This window comes from Natator depressus, chromosome 4 (assembly GCF_965152275.1).
Source record: "Natator depressus isolate rNatDep1 chromosome 4, rNatDep2.hap1, whole genome shotgun sequence".
In the NCBI taxonomy this organism is placed as follows: domain Eukaryota; kingdom Metazoa; phylum Chordata; order Testudines; family Cheloniidae; genus Natator; species Natator depressus.
Window position 1 is genome coordinate 55,534,340 of NC_134237.1, and position 21,421 is coordinate 55,555,760.

General features: G+C 37.5%; 1 long non-coding RNA gene across 1 annotated transcript; it reads left to right on the forward strand.

The window, feature by feature from the left end:
• The first annotated feature begins 1,027 nt into the window (after positions 1-1,027).
• Positions 1,028-21,191, forward strand: LOC141985843 (uncharacterized). The gene is made up of 3 exons (XR_012639035.1): positions 1,028-1,107; positions 17,707-17,834; positions 21,033-21,191. It is a non-coding gene; the product is annotated as an uncharacterized LOC141985843 (long non-coding RNA).
• Positions 21,192-21,421: the final 230 nt, after the last annotated feature.

Genomic DNA, 21,421 nt, shown 5'->3' on the forward strand with positions numbered 1-21,421 from the left:
TTTTCTTGTTTTGTGGGTTTCCCTTAATTTAAAGCAAGTTATTCAGGCTGAAAATATAAGGTTTTTCCATACATAAAGAGCAACCTAAGTCATCCAGTTAAATTATACTCAGTTATATTAGCTGATTTATTTTGTTTTCTATTTTGATTCAGAATGGAACATTTTATTTATTTCGTGGACATGATTTTCACTCCCAATGCCAGATGTTTGGGAATACAGCTGGTAGAAAATCTGAAAAAATATTTACCAAATACATTATTTGACAATTTTTTACCACAGGTAACATGAGGCTGATGGTATCCTGAATGAACTTTATTGAATCAAGTTATTCCTTACTGAATTAGAATTGATATATTTGGGGTATACTGTACTGGAAATGCAATCATTTGTGTACTGTTCTGAGATAGTATGGAACTTCTTTAGCAGGAAATAAGATTAATGCAATCTCTGGAAGGTATGAGGAAGTTCAAAGGTTTTTTGAAACAATACAAGTAAAGTGGATTTCCTAGGAAGTACCTTGAGGTGAGGGGAAGTTTTCCCCCTTTAAACCAAACTTTTGCAACTATTCCCTGAGGAGAGAGACTCATTTTATGCTAATTACCTGTTTTTGTGAACTTCAGCTCAAAGACCCTGATTGCACAGAAGGGTGGACTAAACTTGTCATGAATGTGCTTATTCTGACCTGAAGCAGTGATGAAGAGGTAATCACAAGACCTCCTTTAGGATCATGGGTTGAAGGATTTTCCTGCCAGAATCCATGTTACGGATGGGCTGATCTCTGGTAAGCTTATTAACATGCATGTACATTCTTTTATTGATTTTAGTATATTTTCTCTGTAATGCTTTTTAACATAAGAATAAATGTGCTTGCTTTCAAAGAGCTGTGTGGCAACATACATCTGTAGCAATCACTCTGTTATCAGTCTCTGAAGAGAAAGCAAGCAGGTCTGTTTAGACAGACTGTCTTTGCTAGGAAATACATGGTGAAGGCTGGGAACTGTGCAACCTAGAAATATCCCAGTCTGAAGGGAGAGAGACACTGGTCTCCACAAAGAAAGGCAATGGCTGGGGAGCTGAAAGCTGACAGTGGGTGTCCTGGCAGAACAAGTAAGTACAGTAAAGGTGGTAAAGTTTGGTCTTATGTAATTTCATTCAAAAACCCTTTACAAATATGTACATTTTCTAATGACATCATTGATGAAACAATGCAAATTGCTGCAGGCACACATCCATGCAAACCTTGTAATTTGTATTGCGTTTCTATAATTATGTATAATTCATATTGCATTTGTGTATGCAGTGTTTATTTCCATAATTGTAACCAGCACTTAAATTAATTACACTATAACCTCTTGAATCTATAGGCCAACTGTTGAATTTTTTGTTAAAATTTTAAAATCTTCTCTTTTTAATTTTTTTTCTCTGTGCCTTTGATATGTTGTTTCTTATCCTCCTTGTTTGGATTCTCTGTGGGATATTCTCAGAATAATCCTGCAGTTTTCTTTTATGACTGAAACTTTGCATTTTAACAGTGGTCTGGAGATAGCTTCTTTCTTGTGAAATACCAGTTTTAATAACAAGAAAGGAAAAATGCCATAAAATCTGCACTAACCATATAAACCTGAAGTCTCTGAGAGACTGATTAACACTGAGACTCTACACAGGTTTTTCAATAATTGGAGGATGTGCTTGCATGGAGTCATGACTTCTCTGGCCTTGATGCCATTTCCCAGGGCAGACTGCAATTATTACAGCCTAGAGTACATTTCCTACATTCATTGCCTCCAGCCATTGAAGATTTTTTTTTGGAGTAAAGATCTCTTAATTTCACACAATCTTGTCATCAGGTTGGATTAGCAACATGTTTTGATTATTATTTTCTTCAGTGTGTGCAGGATCAACTGGTAGCTCCTTATTTTCTGTACAGGTTTTTCCACATAGAATTGAAATGATCACAATCATATCTTTGATTATATTAACATAACCAATGACGGTTTTAGCTTATCAGCAGGGCATCTTACACCAAAGAGTTTCCCCTACTAGTGAGCTCAAGTGACAGTCCTCACTCAGAACTCATAAGCTCTTTTTGCTGTATTAGCATATTTATTTATTGTTCTCAGATTCCTTTTTCTTCCATGTTTCAAAATAGAAAATTAGGTATAGAGGTGGAGGGTTGTTTCCTCTGTATAACATCCTAATCTTACCCATACCATCTGGCCACTTTAGCAACAGTTTATTATATTAGCACAAACTGCATTTGTCAAAAGAGCAGGTCAAATAATCTTAGTATAAAGAAATAAATACGTCTTTGTTAATGGCTGTTAAATTGCTCTTTAATTGTGGCAGATGGATTGTGCCAAGGCTGCCAGCAAAACAAATCAAAACAATGGACTGGGCTGTGCAAAATTTGTGACCCACTGTAGTGTGCTAGACAGACCAGATCCAGCCAAAATAAACAGACGGTTTAGAGAATTGTCTTACAAGACTTGCTTTGAACGATGGCGATTGTCACAGACATTTCACAGGGATTTGAGTGCAAGGAATGGACTGTTGCAGTTGGAGAAGAACCTGACAGTGAGGAGTGGAGTATACTGAGTATAGATTAGAGAACTAATTAGTGGTTATTTAGGAAAGGAATTATATGTACAGTGAGAGTGGCTGTTCAGAGATAAAAAGACAAAGCATTTAAGCATGATTGCTGAAGGAGAGAACAGATAGTGAACATCTACACAGGTTGGGTAGGAAATGAAAAGGAATAGGAATGACTTGAGAGAAGGATTAGAAGTTAGGGACTATGGATGAAAGAATTGAAAGATGATGGGTTGAATGTCAGAAAAGAGACATAATTAAGAGAGAGGGAGGGAGAGAAATAGCTGAGAGGTGGGCAAAAGGTATATGGAAAAGGAGGAGGAGGAAAATGAAAAGGAAGAGCATGAAGCCAAGTGTTTTGCTGAGAAAAAAGAATGAGAAGGAAGGGAAGTACACTTTACTTTCCAGAGGACAGATGTCATCATCATTTACAAATTACAATAACTGGAATTTTGGAAGAACCAGGAGAGAGGTCAAGGACTAAATGGGCATAGGAACTAACCTAACTTTTCACCTGTAGACACAGTCTCTCTAGGATAGGGTTGAGGTATCCCGGACAGTGTGAGGAGGCTTGCATTGTTGTTGTTCTACCTGCTCACTGAATGAAGATGACGACTTCAGTCCAGCACCACTCAAAGACACTAAAATTTCACTCAGCATGTTAAGATGGAGAATAGATTATCTGTGGGCATATCTGGACTGCTGAATACAGATGAATAATATTGGCTGACACTTGACATATTTGGGTATTAGGATGACCATTCCCTACCAGAAGGAGCTGCTGCCATTTCCACGTCATTCTTTCTAAAAAGACTGGAGGGCAGGAGTAGCTCATAAAGGGAGAAAAGAGATTTTCTTAAAACCTTTTGGGAAGAGGAGAAGCCAGCACTGGGTGAAGAAGAGCCCTTCAGCTCAGCAGTACCTAAGAAGGGCACTACTTTTGCCTCCTCTGTAGAGACTAGAAAATTTGAGCAGCCAGTGCTAGGTGAAGGGAAAGGTCCCCTGAAATAGCAGTGCTTAGTGCTGGTCTTTCCCACCCTGCATTGCTGGAATTGAGAGAGAGGAGCAGCTGATGCTGTGAAAGAATTCATGGCTGAAGCTGTGAGATGAAGACTCCAAAGGCACCACCAGCAGCAGCAAGCATCAGAAAGAAGAGGGTGAGGGGTAGGGGGTGGGGATAATGAAATTCATGTTTAGGAGTCCAAACAGGAGAATGCTGGAGACAAGTATCACATGAATATGGTCTATTTGCCCTCCCCTATTATTTAGTGACATGCTCAATGTCTTACAGGAGTTGACGTGTCTTTACAAGTATTTGAGGGGTATGAAGACAAGTCCACTTTTCTCTTTTAAATTCTTCATGTATTCACAAATTCTGAAGATCTAATATTTTTCCATTGCAAGCTACGCAGCCTCCTATAAATATGCCAACCAATCAGGTTGGCAATGGTCCTACTCATGTGAGTAGTCTTATTGAAATCAATGAGTGCTTACATGAGGAAGGATTGGGTCTCTAAGATATTTTACAGGTTTCTAGTCTCTTATTAGTACTGATTAAACCTCCAAAGAATATCAGCAAGAAGCTTCCCACTGTGTTAAACAAACACTTATTTTCAAATACATTTCACAGTTTACAGATAGTGACAGTGAAGTACTGCTCACCATGTGAACTTTCAGATGCAATGCAGAGCAAAACTGCTCATTTCCTTTTAATTAAAAAAAATCTATTGTAAGATAGCAAATGAACAACATTCAGAAACATGGAGCTAGATCCTCAGTGGGCAAAAACCACTGTAGATCCATTTAATAGGCTGACTTATGCCAGCTGAGAATCTGGCCCATGACTTGCCTACATTTGCTTGCTCCTATTTTCATCATGTGACCAGATGAAAACCAGAAGATTTTGTAGTTTGGTTCTTGAGTAAAGAGAATCAGAAAATGAATTGTTTCACAGTTTATGCCTGTTAAAGAACCCTCCTAGGAATAACTTATGATGATTTGTTTCCAAAATGTTCGCAGTACACTTCCTTTCAGTAGTTTTGTAGTTATGCAGCTATTTAATAATAATTAGTTTCTTAAATAATGTCTGTTCCACACTGATTAGTCCCTGTACATCATGTGTTTGTACATACGCATAATCTGTACCACTCATTACCACACTATATTACTGCATTCAAGAGCTTAATAGAAGTTAAAAAAGAAGTATATATTTATATATAGATAACACCCACTGTTAAATGAGGTAATTAGGATTTTGTTGTGGAATGATTTTAAGATTTAAAAAGGGTTATAAATGCTATAAAACTGCTTCAACACATAGGGCAACCAGAAAGTGATAGGAGTCTGGAGAAGCACTACAATGGGCAGTTTATTCCATAATACTCCATTATAAGATTCCTTCCCCTGTCCTCTGAAGAAACTTTTACTGGTCACTGTCAGAGACAAGCTACCTGACTAGAAGGACCTCTGGCTGGATCTTGTATGTCAGTTACTATAGCTATATTCATTATAACCTTATCGAAATCTTAAAATAAACCAGATGCAGTCAATATGTATTACTAAAATGACAGTACAGTTCAATTTTATTTAGTGTAGCAAACTATCCCAAAATGTTTTACAACTGTGGAGTTAGTTTTCCAGAGGATGGGATGATCTAAAGTGACAAAGACTGCATAGAGGTTAAGAATAATGAGGAAGGAGAGGGGTATCAGCAGCAGCAGCTGAAGATGTTAAATAGATAGAGATGGTTTCTTTCTTTGCTATGGTCAGACCAAGGACCAGACTTAAATTGACTTGGATATTTGAGTGAATTAAAAATAATAGAAATAAATACACACTTTATAAATACATTTATTTACACACTGCTAAATGTAAACAGGAATTTACAGTTGGTGGTGTCCATAAAGAGAACAGGGTCTTTGCCTTGAGGAGCTACTGAACTAAAAGCATGAGTGGGTATAGTACAAGCAAGCATAACAAACCGGTGATGAGTAGTCAAAGAGTAGTGAAGCAAGAATGCTATGCAGAATACATGAGATTTTAAGGAGATTTTTATTTATTGGGGTTTTTGTTTGTTTTTTAAAGTAAAACAAGTAAGGCTGGAGCTTGATGTGTGTTACTAGACAGAGTATTTCAGGTACATGGGGCAATATAAAAGAAGGTATAAATACACAAGGTTAAGAGTGGCAAAAGGAGCAGTCAAAAGAAGCAATGGATGGATCTATCAGTGGAAGCCTGAAGAAATTTAGAGATAAAAAAGCAAGATCATTGTAGGCTTGAGAAGTGGTTACTTTCTCTAATGCTATTCTGAGTAAGGATGGTTGTTAGAGTCAAGAGGATTCTTCCCACTAGAAAGAGGGGTGAGCGGGATCACATTTGAGAAGAAGGCACCAAAAGGAAAGCAGCTACTGATAATGGAACAATAAAAGCAAGGGTGTTACAGGGTGGCTGGCCCTTTAAAGGTAGTTGAGCCCAGCCTCACCTGTAACCAATCATCTACCTCCAAGCTAAAAGTGATCAACTATGGATCAGAGGATTATAAAGGACTGCAAATCAAGTGCCTCAGTTAGTGTAAAGAGCTGCCACAAGCAAGGAGGATCCGGTGAGAAGCTTCTGGGTCAATAGGGGAAGAGAGTGTTGAACGCTACAGGAAGCAGGTCGGCTTCTGTGGGAGGCCCTGGAGCAGGGTATGACTCTCAGGCAAGGTTAGGGGGAACGGACAATTGATGTGCTGTTCTAGTTTTACATGGAAGAAATAAGGCTGAAGCCCTGAGAAAAGGGTCTGAATCAGATTCTGGGCATGGGATCACTCTTTCCTGAGGAGATGGCCAGCGGCCTACAAGGGAAAAGCCAAACAATAGGCAACAAAAAGGGGTCAAGAGAAGAGATGCTTCTTTGCAGGGACTGAATCAAAATATCTGGAAGACCCCAGCTGGGGACAATGGAGAGGAAGAAAAAAATCCCCAGCCTTTCTAAAACGTAAGACAGCAGTGTCACAGAAACAGACCAGTTTAGGCCTCTTGTCTTCAAATATAACATTTCATGTTTTGTCTTAGTGCAAAAGTATACCCACTGGAATTTATACTTGTAAATAAAACCTAAAATCCCTCCTGCCTCCCTTCTCTCCCCACCTCCCATTCACTCTCTCTCCAAAAGTCACTTGGCAACAGTCTGACCTTCGCATTGCACAGATATGTTTGCTTTATAACTTCCACCTTATATTTGCTGAGTTTACCAACCAAAACAAGTTTTTGATCATTTCACTACTGTACATCCTAACAGATGCACAGCTGTGTTCTTTTGGTTTCAGACATCTGCCTCAACAATAGAAAACAAGATTTTTATCCAAGAATGCATTTTGTTAGTGATGCTGTCAGAAGCACAAAGAACACATTTAGATTCTTGGAAGTGAAGTAACTCTTATGGTGCTGCTAGCAGTCCACTCTTTTCTAAATTTCCTTTTTTGTGGATTCTCAGTCATCCAGGACTGGCTATCCATCATCCACAAATCTATACTGTATTGAAGCAAAGGAGTGAATATGGTTATGCACCAAAGCCTTCAACATAAGACTGCAGATTACAATGTGAGGGATCTATGATGACTCAGTGTAAGTTGCCAGAAGTTGCCTCCCTTTGATTCACTAGTTTTGTGCTTTATGACCCAAGGAACAAAGCTACCATCCCAATTACAACAGATACTTTTGTTGTTGTCTCAGTGGAGAGGTCAACATTTGCCTCATCCTCAGAAGTGGTCCTTGCAGTACATGGGAATTCTGGGGCTTTTTTTGCTAAGCACCATGGAAAAGCCTATGCGTTGGTACCCACTCTGTAAGTCTTATATCATGAAGGTTTTCAGTTCCCAATGTAGTCAATCTAGTACTTTTCAAACATAAACAGTTCACTTTAAAAACACTACATTCTAATCTGTAGAATTCTTTTAGTGTCAACAAATTAGCAGATAAGAGAGAACCAGGTAACACCTTATTTGACTTTCAAAAATCCCTCAGTCCCTCACAATTAGGCTATTTTAAGGAAACCAAATATCATGAGATGAATGGGTAAAGTTCTATAAGGGATTGGGCAGAGTTAAAAGACACAAAATAAATAGTAAGAATAAATGGTCACTATTCATCTTGGCAAAAGGTTAACAGAGTGCCATCCAGGATTCTGGACTAAGACTCATTAGGGTTTAATATATTTATACTGATCTGGAATGCAAGGTCGGGGGTGGGAAGAACAATGAAGTAGGAAAATGTGTAGATGATAACATTATTTAGATTAGTTAAGTCTAGCAGAAATAGTGAGAAACTTCAGAGGCACTTAGGCAAACAGGAAGCATGATGGCAGGAGACAATCATTGGAAAATTGAAGGTAATACACATTTGAAGCAATATTTGAACTACTCATACACATTGCTGGATTCTAAATTAACTGTAACTACTCAGGAAAAACACCTGCACATCATTAAACATCTCAACAAAGGTAGAAGAAGGCTGGCTCAGCAGTTAGAGGACTAAGGAGACCCAGGTTCAATTCCCTACTCTACCACAGGTTTCCTGATAGCATCCAAGTGCAGCAGCAGTGTCTCAATAGCAATGGAATATGCAAAGAATGGGACAGAAAATAGTGTTGAAACTATCAGAAGGCCATTGCATGAAGCAATAGCATGCCCTCATTTGGAATACAATATTCAGTTTTGATTACTCTTATCTCAAAAAGGATCCCTGAGAAATACAGGGGGTTTGGAGGCAGGCAAGCAGAATAAGAGTATCTCTGTAGATACTTAGGGCCCCATCACGGTAGCTTCTAAGCACCTCCAAAGTATTTAAAAATAGAACTAACAATCTCTCTCTTCTTTTACAGTAAGTTGGAGAAATAGCTTAATTAGTTTTTAGTTGTGTTTTTATTTGCGAATGGGTGGTGTTGTATGTCTATATGTAGTGGTGTCAACTCATCATTTTATCATCAGTGCTTATTAAAGCCCAGCTCCTTGAGCCACATGGATATGTTAGAATCTCAGCTGTCATTGATGAAAGTTTGTAACCTGCATGGCTGCTGAAAAAAGCTTGAAAATGGGATGAGCGTAACCCAAGGATTCAAAAACCAGAAGCAAATAGAAAGAGCTGATAATGTTTTTTTAAAAAATCTGGCAGGCAACGCTGCTCAGTGCTTGGGCTCTGCCGTTTCCCCGAAGAGGAAAAGGAGTCATTTCCCATCCTCTTGTACAGCAAGGAAGAGGTCTCACAAAATGAATTGGGACCATTCCAGGGATTGGGTAGACTCCTCTTAGTCTTCTCAGAGGAGTGCTGACTGGTACCACACTCTCTCCAACACACAGGGTGAAGCAGTCTGTCTAATCACTCCCCCATACCATGCTGAGAGCAGCAAGGGTCCATACCATTGACTACAGTTCTGGCCATGGGGCATCCACTGAATCCAGCACTGATGATGTTGCCACCCTGTGTCAACTGTCTCCATGCCAGCAGCATATCAGGTGGCATCATACCTGCTTTGCCTCTCAGTCCTGGACTCTCCGCTGGTTCAAGAGTTTGCTAGTGAGATGGCTTCTACCACCTCATTCTCTGCTGAGCCCATGGCATCTTCTGGCGACTGCACAAAGCTATCAGGCTTATCAGCACCACAGCTTGCACTGCCAAGGCCTCAGACTGAGGAGGGCAACACTGGGCCTCGCACCAAAGGCCCCTTCAGCATTGGTGTGTCCCTCAGTGAAAGATCTCTTAATCGAGCTTGGTACCACCCTTAGCTTGGGTACCAGCACTTCTCCTGGTACCGGGTAGGAGTGTCTCTCATCTGTTACCATTGATGCCAATCCCGCATTCATCTTTGGCACTAATGTTTCCCTGGTATTGACTTTCAGACAAGTCTGACTCTTTGCCCCATTGGGCTTGGCTCCCGCATTGTCACCAAAGAGCCTCTGGGACTCCTCAAGATCCAGGTTGATGTTGTCCTCTGCCTTATTGTTGGATAGGCACCAGAGATCACCCTTAGGTCACCATCAGTACTGAGATTGGCATCTGTCCTGCAGCCAGGACAGGACAGGGGCTCTTGGGCCGGTGCCTACTGACCACCAATGCCTTATCTGTATGACCATTAGCTTCTGTGGAACCCTTGCAATGCTCCTCAGCCTGTCTATGTGAAGTTTTTGTGGTCAGGGGGTCTACTATATCTAACAAACAGGAACTTTATAAGAAGACTCAGCTAAGTCTGTAGTATGTTTGGGAAGAACATTCTCCTGCACATGGTAAATATAAATCTTTTCATATTTCAGAGTCTGTTTAATCCAGGCAAACCAATTCTAATGTTGCTATTTTAAAAAAAAATCACAAATCTTGCAATATTTAGTCTTTTTCTTAAAGTTTCCACTCCTATGTCATGTGATAATGTTTCAGCTTTAATTTTAAAAAAATTAAGTTCCTAGCCCTCATGGTTGCAGAGAAAAACTCGGAAATGTGAACCCTACACACTCAAAAACCAAAAGGCAAATGAAGAATCCAAAATTTGTCACTTTTTAAAATCTCATGAATTTTGGAGGCCCTGACTCATAATTTCTGAACATTTGGAATAGGCAATGCTGCAATTCCTCCACACAAATTTGTATAGCTCTTTGAACCAAACTTGAAATGGTTCATAAAGTTTTAATTGCTAGCTGACATTAAATAGTAGATTGCTAGCATGCAGTCAAATCAAGATGGCCTCTGACAGAGTCCATTGTACCCATAGCTGTATTTCATTACACGAGAGCATAGGACGATTTTTCATTCTTTCTTCATATTCTTACCACTGAAACATGTGAATGGTCCATAAATGTGATTTATAAGAGAATTATAAATAGACATTTTTCATGCACTTTTTATATACTAGTCATGTTTCACCTAATGTAAAATATGCAAATAAGATATCACAGTGATGCTCAATATTTGTTAATTTAATAGGCTCCTAGTTAGCATGAGAAATAAAAAATGAGAGAGCTTTCAGAATGCACATGAATGCAGGAGTTTTTCTCTCTGGCTGACATTTCCTACAGAACTTCTATATATGTGTCATTTAGGAAAACAATATTTGTCATGATTGTATTAGCATTTGGAAGAAAGGAAAATAATTATTTTTTAACCAAACCAAATTATTCTATAGTTTCCCCCATCCTATTAAATGTTTTGTTTATTTTTCTCTACCACTCTCATCACTTCAAACTGCTACAGAATGAGACCACCCTCACAACAGACCACTTGTGGCAGTATATTGCCTGAGCTTTGACTGAAAAATCAGTGCAATACTAATACTATACAATTCTGTTAGAGCCTGGCGCTCTGAAAGGAGGACCAGCCACGAAACATAAAGACCCTTCCCATGCGCCATCATCTCACAGATACAGCTTAAATAAAACATTGGGGAACTGAAACGCAAGTGGAAATATCTTTGGAGATGGTAAGGAAGAAACCACGTAAGCAAAGAATTGTTGCTTTGGCACCTAGTGGAGCACATAGCTGCCATTCCTTCTGAGCATGGGTAAACAGTTAGTAGAAAGTACATTTATCAGTATGGCAAAGTGCACTGGCTGAAAAGTATCTTGAACTGAAAAATCTCTTGATACATGGCCACTCATCCATAACTCCCTACGTTGTCAGAGCAACCATGTGCACAAATTCCACCACCAGCCAGCTCTTTAAATTCCATTATCTGCACTTCCCCTATCACCAGTGGTACAAAACTGGAGAGGAATCAAGGTAAGATCACCAGTTTCATTCTTCATAAAAGACATTAGAGGTTAGACCTTTCCCTAAGTCATAGAATCTACACTACACATATGTAAAAGCTTGCCAGGCCTGTAAGAGAATTAAACGTTGCCCCTTTCTGTGCAGCAGCAGATTTTAGGTCTTTGCAATGGTCCAGATTCCTCCTGGAAGAGAAACTGGTGATGCATTCGAGGGATATATTTCTAATGCAACTTATTTCTTTATAAAATATATATGTTTATTCTTTTACTTTAAATAGAGAAACTGCACACAGGCAGTAGTACTTGCAGAATATCCTGCCTAGACATCACTGGTGCTAAGGCCTGATGCTAAGTAAACAGTTTCTTTCTCTCTCTCATTCTTGATCTCTGTTTCTTTGCTTTTAGTGCATTCTTTGTTCTCTCCCTCACTTGTACTCTGTATTTTTCATGTGGGAAACCTCTTAGCCCAAAGTCACTAGCCATTGGTCAGATGTTGCTCGTGTTCCTAATACCAAGCATGGACTACATCAGGTGCAACAGCTCTGTCACTAATCCCTTTCCATGTAAAACAGTGTGCATAACCCCATAAAATCCCCTGAATGATCAGGCCCACTATGTTTAACCTTTTCTCTGGAGAATTTCATATTGAGCACTTCTAATTGACATTTGCCACTAGTATTTTGGAGAAAGATTCTCTCTAATAAAGGTTCACCCCTTCCAATTCAGTTATGGTCTGAGAGCTAACAATATACATCATCAAAAGATATCCAGGAAGTCCTCCAGAAAAACCAGGGAAGAACAGAGTTGGTGTTTTGAAGATAAAAAACAAGCCGAAATTAAAAAACTAAAGACCTTACAGGCTCTCTTTACCTATAAAATATAGCAGTAAAAAGGCACAAGCCCAATTTTTATTATAAAAATCTCTTTAAGGTGCTGCTTTAAAAAACATCTCAAGATATCCACATCGAAACTTTGAGAGAGGGCTTGGGAATCTTGTACAAATAAACCTGTTAAGAACATTCCATGAAAAATGAGAGGGAAAGCCATGGTTGAACAAAAAGCAATCAGAATTCAAATGAGTACTCATGAACACTATTTCTACAATTACTTGCTCTGGATGGATCTATATTTCTGAACTCCACACAATTCTACAGTGCCTCCATCCCCAGTGCGTCCAGCTAACTTTCCTAGTTCTAACAAACACAGAAAACACTGTACTTTTCTCTTTCATTTCCTTCAGCCCAAATGTTATCCCCAGTTACAACCATGTAACACCACCACCTCACTAGGTTTGTGTAAATGAGGGCAAAATTTCTCCCCTTACATTGAATATGTCTGCTTCGTTTCCTCTGCATAGTTGTATGAGGAGAAAATAGGGTGAAATACTTGTAGATGTTTGAGGTTTGCTGAAACATCTGGAAAAATTTCAAAAGGCTTGAGGTATACAAAGAAATATTTCAGATAATTTTTGAACATTTTTTTACCTTAGGAATTACTCAGTATACTGCAATGAATGTTTTGCTAGCAAAATGGAATCATTTCAGGGTCGCGAACAGCAATTCCAGGCCACAGGGCCATCCCTACGCGGGTGCAGGGCCTGGGGTGGAAGTGATGAATCCGTCACTTCAGGGACCGACAGCGCTGGCCAAACACGCTGGCCCGTTGGGCCCCCCAACATGCCGGGCCCAGAGCAGTCACCACCCCACATGCACCTAGGAGCCCTGAGGCCAGCCCGGGCAATTTAAAAGGGCCCAGGATGCCCAGGCCCTTTTAAATCACCCGCACCCCTGGGCAATTGTCCCCTTTGCCCCACCGTCGGCGGCCCCGAATCATTTATACCTTGTTATGTTGGAAAAAAAAAAAGAAGTTAAAACTTTCAACCTTCCTGGACTAGAAGGAACATCTGAGATAGGTTTTCTTGGCAATGTCCTTTCTTTCTTGAAGGATCTTCTGACTCTCTGCTTCCAGTGGTCCATGTCTCCTTTTGTCTGTCTTCAGAGCCTAATTACTTTCACTCAACTTCCAGGCAATCATCTTTGTCTTCTTCATTCCTACCTAACTACTTTTCAAGTCCAACACATAGCTTTTCTACCTATTGATGTTTAATTTCACGAATATTAATACCGCTTATGCTACTACTGAGCTCTGTGTATTTCAGAGCTCAGTAATAATCAATACTGTATAACTTGTTCATGGTTTTGGTTGATTTATAGATTACTATTAAGCAACAAGAGAAACTACATTCTTGCTTTAAATCTTGGTGGCACAGTGTCTTTCAATAATAGTGCATATTTTAAAAAAAATTCTGTTGTGTGCATATAGGCAGAGCATGTGTATACATTATTTCCATAGGACACTTACATAGGCATGTGTATCAATGACATAATTGGAAGCATTTATGAAAAAATGTATTAACTCAGTAAAATGCCTAATGAAAACGATATTAACTGTCTTATATGTGATCCTGTTTTTATATTTGAGTAACACTTTCAATATTGCCATATATCATGTTAGTGCTAAGCATATTTCCAAATAAGAATTTTTTTTAAAAAAAATTGTTTTATGGAAAGGAATGAGGAATATATAAAATAGCTATTTGATATTGCAGAAAAGGGCATATCTGCTCTTTGCAGCTTTCCATGATTTTCCTGTCCTACCTTAAAGCTATATTAATATTCTGCAAATCTTTTTCAGGTGGAGTTGCAGAGCGCACTGGATTTCATGTGATATTTAAAAAACATGAACATTATTTTTTGCACCAAATCCTAATACAATTTAGGTTGTTAATTAGAAGACAAATGAAACAATCCATAACCTCTTTCAAGATGTTTAGGCTATAATTTGTTCTATAAATTTGTTCATGATTTAATCAACACTCCCCCCTCAGATTAGAATGTTATCAGAACACACACATTTGGAAACCCAATGAAAATACAGTTTAATGCATCCAGTTAAATTACCTGACAGGAAACAGTGCATACAGCTTAGGGTTTTTTTTTTTTTAAAGCCCTTCCCCTCAGGCCATTAACTAAAAAACTGGTTACTAACTGCTGGTAACAACCCATTTAGAAGGGATTGCTATTACCAGTAGTCAGTGGTTTATTGCTACGTTTTGTTAAATATATTAGGAAGTGTAATGTCGATGGACCAACAGTGTTGGAAAAAAATATTCTTTTCCCTTGTGGTTAACAGTCATTTTTTCTTCCAGTCTAAATGTATTGGGTGTGCATTGCTGGGTTTATTATCTGTTATATCTCTTGTTACTGTAAAAATATGCTTTTCATTTCCAGTAAGTTTTCAAATCAAGAGTAAAATTATAACATTCACTGTTAGTAAAATATGAATCATGTAGAAAATACTAGACAAATACTGGATTTAAGATAGATTTTCCCCATAATTTTAGTTGCCACTGAGCATTGGTTGACAGAGCCACATATATTATTTCTCCTTTCCTGTGATTAACTGTTTGCTGGAGAAGGCTTGAGCATTGCCAGATGGAAAATAAGCAAAGTTACAGCTCCTATTTTATGTAACTAATGTAATATGAGTTTGTGCACCAGGAAGAGTTTTAGATCAGTGTGTTTACAGCAATCTTTAGATGGTACCACTTGCTAATGATCGCAACTCATAGTATATAGAATTAACAAAGATGAGGCTCCCTTATTCTTAATGGGAATTATAGAATCCTAGAAAGTTTAACTCTGAAATTAAAGAAAAGTTCTGTGGAGTTTCAAACATATCTCTTTTGTTCTTTTTCAACCAAACTCCATCTAAGATATTATTCTGACAGGTTAGCAGTATAAATTATATCACTGAGGTAGAATACAGATTACAAATATGCTATTTGCATGGGAAACATGTTTTTTCACTTCTATTCTATCATTCCCCCTCCCCCCCATCTTTTAATTTTTTCAAAAAATAGATCAGAACATATCATTAGCCATGCTTCTTAGTGAACCTGACTTTTCTCAAGAAATTTACATCTTTCTCTCATTTTCTGTTAAGGTTTCTTACCCTGTTTTCTCACCTAAAGAATTATAATGAGGTAGAGTGAATGAGATCTATGGGGAAAGCAGTGGACCTAGAGACTAAAGGTAAAAGGATGATTGATGGTATAAAATTACCATAAAAGTACAATCAGGATCAGATTTTAAAATGAATTTTTAAGCAGCCTAAGAGATACTCTTTGATTTGTAGTCTGGTGGAATGGATAATGTCTCATTCAGTGGATAAAGTTTCTCACTGTGTGACTTGAGCTTTTTCTGATCTTTCTGACTGGGAGTAAAATGGAACCAAAGCCTCACGTGGTTTTTAATGCTGAAAATATCAAACACAATGTTCTTAGTGTCAAAACCTGGGCAAAGCAGGTGAGGAAAGAAAATAAAATTATAGTGTTGATATTATTGTACCAAATAAATATTCTGTCCTCTCTTCCAGGCTCCCACTTGATCTATATAAAAGGTATCTTAAACTATAATTGAGGAAAGGGTCAGGTCTTCATGTTGATATGCAAGAAAAAAGAATCTTTGAATAAAACTTAGGATTTAAGTATGTGTGAATTTGTAAAAAGGCATTGTAAAAGTCCACTGAAAAAATATTCAAACACATATCAGATACTAAAATGTTATTTGTTATATATTTTAAACAAAACATTAAATATAGTACTATTTACTCTATTACAATAAACTAGCAATTTCTACACTCCTTCTGCATACAGTAGCTCAGTGAAAAATATGACATTTAGCAGGTATCCAAAAGTGTGAACTACTTTATGAAACTATTGCATGCCGTGTGTTCATATATTACTCTATATGTACACTTATGTAAAACTGCATCAAATATTACAGTAATGTATACAATTTTAAATTAATCATTCTTAATTTGGTACCTCTTTATCATTCAAAATATTAGTTCTTTAGCACTTGTTAATCTTAAACTTGGAAATAATTTATGCTGTTGAGCTTTACTGATATAGAAGTCTGTTAAAAAGAAGTTTTATTCTGTAAATTCATGGATTTTCTTTCTACTATTTTATATAATTTGATCTAGAGAGTTTAATAAAGGTAATGGATTTAAAAATGGTAATTTCTTGCTTTTTTTAAAGAAAAATACTATTTACAATTCATTTAATTGATTTTCAGTAGCAAGGAAAAATAAGTATACTATTTCCATTATAACTTGAGAGGATTCTATTTATTATTTGGAGTTTTGTTATTTGAACTTTGTATCATAATATTAAAATTACAGTCAATATATTTTAAATTAGCTTAACATTAAAAAAATCTTTAAAATTTCCAACAGTTGCTTCTTTTGACAGTTTTCATTTTCCCTCTCTACTGACAGTTCCCATAATGACTTTAATCATATAGTCTGGCAATGGAGCAGGTTACTGAAAGGCAACAAACTCACTGGTCAATGTCGGTGTCACTTTTCTGGGAGCAGGACTTTTTAAGCATCAAGGAGCTAATTCTATCAGCCTGCTGGAAAAGCGTTAAGTGCATTAACTCCTTGTCAATCACATTTTTAGCATGCTGGCCAAATTATTATTATTTGGCACAAGACATTCTACTGAATCTTATTTGTATGGTATCCTTATCTGTGTACCTTATATGACTAATGACGATTGTTTATGGAGAGGTGCCTGTCCAATTATTTTTGAAGGAACACAAGAATGCAGAATGACTGGAAGCATCAGGTTTTTGCCAGAGAATGCCTCAGGTAAGAGGAGAATGGCTAGAGGCTATAAGGAATCACAAGAGACAAGTCAGAGTCGTAAATTGGGAAACTGACATATCTCATCTAATATACTTGCTAACTAGGCCTTTAAAAACCTTGACATTTAACTAAGTTTGTGGAAAAGTTATGGATTTTTGTCTTTTCCTATTGGCTATAACTCATTAATATGGTGAACTGATGTGTTTATAATAATTACCAACATTAGCATACTAACATATGAGACCCCATTTAGAAATACAGTTAAGCACCTAACAACTGAGCAGTTGTTTACGTAGGCTGTGCATTTTTCAAAGTCAAGTCAGTCAAAAATGATATTGCAAGTTATTTACCCTTTTGGTACTTCAATGTATGGAATGGCATGAAAGAATCCCCTTATTCAGCTGAGGCATTTAAATAATGCTTTGGAAGTCATGGCCTGCTTGGAAACAGACTGGAATCTTTACTGAAATAAACAGAAGTTTCTGATTTTTTTTAAAGAAAAAAGTATAAAAACAATCTTTACAGTAAATGCTACTGATTAATTCAGTCTGATTTAGAAACTAGTGATCTATGGCAAAATCAACTTTGTCGCTACACACTGATGTGTCAAGGGTTGGTTTTACAGTGTGATTTAAAACTGAGGCCTGATTCTGATCTTATTTACACAGGTTTTTTGCGGGTGATACTCCACTAAGTCCTGTGGAAGGAGAATTAAGCGAAATAATTCCTCAAAATGCAACAAAAGAGAAGCAGCTTAATGTGATATGAAAAGCCTGAGGGTGATTGCAAACAAAAGGTAGGGGGAAGCATTTATAGCACACGTATAATGACTAAAATGCTTTTACATTTTTTGCTTAAGCTTTGCTGTTATGTAAACAAGTCATTTAAAATGGTGTGATGTGTGAGGAAGATTTTTACATCTATGGAATCTATATAAATATTCCAAAAAGGCAGCAGAGAAAATGAGGAACAAACTATTCAATGAGGAAGAAACTATTCAGATAAGTGTTTCCCAGGGTTACAGGCCAAAATCCAATGAGAAATGGCATTTAGATAACTACTTTCTGTTATTTTTAGTGCAAGGGAATCCTGCCAATTCCTTTAAATAACCTGCACACCACTTATTTGAAACAAAAATCCCACTTTGGTCTCAATTTACTTCTCAGCAACTAATAGCATGATGTCTAAGTTAATTCTCCTATTACTAAGAATTCATTAGTTACATTAAATATACTTTAGAACATTATTAAATTATACTATGACATCTTGTAGTTGGAGGAACCATGACTGTTTTAGTGAAGATTGTATAATGGTTTCCATTCTAATCTTATTTTCAGTAGCTCTTAACTTTCTGAAGCTTCCAGCCGTCAGACTGAAATTTTCTTACTTTAGGTCTCTGTCTGATGGAAATGGTTTTTGGAAAGTTTGAGCAAATATGGTTTCACCAATTTTGAATGCATGTGAACAAAACTATAGTCCAGTACAAAAATTATTCTTTTATTCTCTGTGCATTTCTACAGCCAAAACGGTTGGGACTGAAAGAAGAAATCTGGCATAAAAGCATTTGAGGAAAAATGCCTTTGAGTATTCCGGAGAAAAGTTATTTTGATTTAATCCCACTATGAGTTTTTGAAAAATCTCAACCTAGGAATGTATAGTATATTTTGTATCATTTTTTTTTAAATTATGCAATGTGAACAATTAAAGAAGGCTTCTGTGCAAGTGTCTCAGTGTATTTGAATAGTACAATTCATTTTTAAAAGCATGAAAAGCTTAGAGGAATATTGACAATACTTCCATTTTTACCTTGCTAAGTGTGTATCATCACTCCCTAGATCCTTTGCATTTTGAAAAGGTCCTTAAGTCTTAGCTGCTTTTCACTTCAGTATAATCTTCACTGCGAAGCTAAGTTAGACACAAATATTTGCAGTGCAGCCTTGAACTGGTCGCTAACGTTTAATAATTATATAGCAGTATTTTGGTTGGCAATGACCTTATAAAGAGCAGGATCAGTCTACTCAGGACTGAGATGAGTTGGGCCATGGCCACGTACATATGTACTAAAATGCAATCATCATGTTCCCTTAGGTATAGGCTCCTCTTTTAAATGCTTCTCCACAGCTCTGCTCACCTAATAATTCATTAATACAGTCTTTCAGATGGGCTCATGTTCCGGTGATATTAATATTTCTTTCATTACACTTTAGGATATTACCTAGTCAATTAAAAAAATTGTTCAAGCCACCACCACCACCACCAGACATTTCCTCTAGGGAATTGAAATAAAAAAGCCTGATATTCCAAATTGTTTCTTCCTCCCTCATCAACTGAGGAATGCTGGAAAAATTTATTTTATTTTTCAATAAAATTAGAGGATAAACATCTGTCTCCATAAGCAGATCAAAGAATACCTTAAAATTTTTTGAGAACATTAGCCTGATGCAAATCCAATTTTGTATTCAAGCAAATGCATCTGTGCTCTTTTTATTTTCACTTTCCACAAGTATTCCAGCAAGTAGGTTTGCTGGTAGGAATGTTCACAGAACTAACAAATGCATAAATGTTAGTATTTACACTGGAAATCTCACTACAAGTTATTCCCATCCAATGAAGTAATGGAAAGAGTACAAACTGAGCTATTTGTCCATAGGAAAGTGGTCAGCACAACTCAAATTTCAATGAACTGCTTGCAGACAATTTGCAGGCCAAGAATTATTAAAAATAAATTATTTGGTAAAAAGTTTAAAGTAATGCATACATATGAGAAAACTGTAAACTACTCATGAACGTTACACAAAGAGAAAAAACGGCTGATTTAATTTAAATGTGTTAAATTATTTGCTACAAACTATTTGCTCAGGAGACTACGTCAACAGCAGTAACCACAAACAGTAAGCAATAGTGCACACAAACAATGAAGGGGCACAGTAAAACATATTTAGCAATGAACCCACTCTCTACTCAGCGGTTAATACAAAAGCCTACTCCCTCGAATGAAGGGAAGTCGTATCAGTAGGTAGTACCATTAGTACCTGTTTCAAAGCAGTCTTTCTGTGGGGAACTTGGGATAAAACTGCTATTTATATCCTCAGCTCATTGGCTGCTCATGACTCATTAACTCTGAGCAAGACAACACTCATGTCTCATCAAGACAAATTCAAGGTCTGGGGGCTGGCAACAGAAGGTGGGGAATTGGAAAGGAAGATGGATAGCGGGGAGAAGCTCTCCCTCCTCTTATTTCTATCAGCCACTAGCAGGGAAATGGCTGCTTTTTCACTGCAGGGGAAGGCAACAGTTGTTACAGTGGAGATCAGAGAGGTATACTTACCCTTCCCACTGAACACAGTAGCTGCTGTGTGCACACGTGTGCATGGAGGCGGAGGAAAAGCTACTTCCATCTCTCTATGCTGAGTCACTTTCTGATTCTTCAGTGAAAATTTAGCTTCTTGAGGACAGAGCAATTCCTCTTTAAAAGGGAACCCTTCAGTGAAATCTTGTTTGGCCAGAGCCCCTGGCAGCAGGGGAAGAGTTTACAATCTGGCTCCCTAAAAAATCATTTGCTGTTGAGGACCACATTGTGACTATAGTACCTCCAATGTTTAAACAGGGCTACTTGAATGTATAAAGACAGGTTTCAGAGTAGCAGCCGTGTTAGTCTGCATCCGCAAAAAGAAAAGGAGTACTTTTGTGAGCTTTTGTGAGCTACAGCTCACTTCATCGGATGCAAAGCTTATGCTCAAATAAATTTGTTAGTCTCTAAGGTACCACAAGTACTTCTTTTCTTTTTCAATGTATAAAGATCTGCTAGTTCTAAGTGTACTGCACAAAACAATCCATGTTCATGCTGACATGTTCTTTAAAGTAGCAATAAAAGGCACAAGCGATTTTAGAGTTTATAAGGATGTCCCCATAATTTTTTCACTCTATTTGACCTTTTACACCAGAAATAGCAAGACTATCAGGTTCTAACCTATTATCTATTATTTGTTAAAAGCCAACAGTGTCCAGGATGCTGAATATAACAAAAGACAAGGTTCCTGCCACAAGAGATTATAATCTAAACAGTCAAGACAAACAACAGACAAAGCGGACAGCAGCATATGACTGTGACCAAATTCACCGCTGTATTCACACCCTATGGACTATTATAATCATCTTTGAACAATATATGCCATGTGAGGTATCATCTGAAAACTAATAACTCACCGGTCAATAATATCATGGTGAAATGTGTGTAGCAAGATTATATGTAACTGAAATGTGCTTACCAGATAAGTCTGGAGAGGGGGTAAAGACAATGGACAAGCTAATGCATCTAGCCAGGTGACAAAGTTGATTGGCACTCACTTGTCAAGTGGCCATTCTTTGGCAATGAAAGCGGGG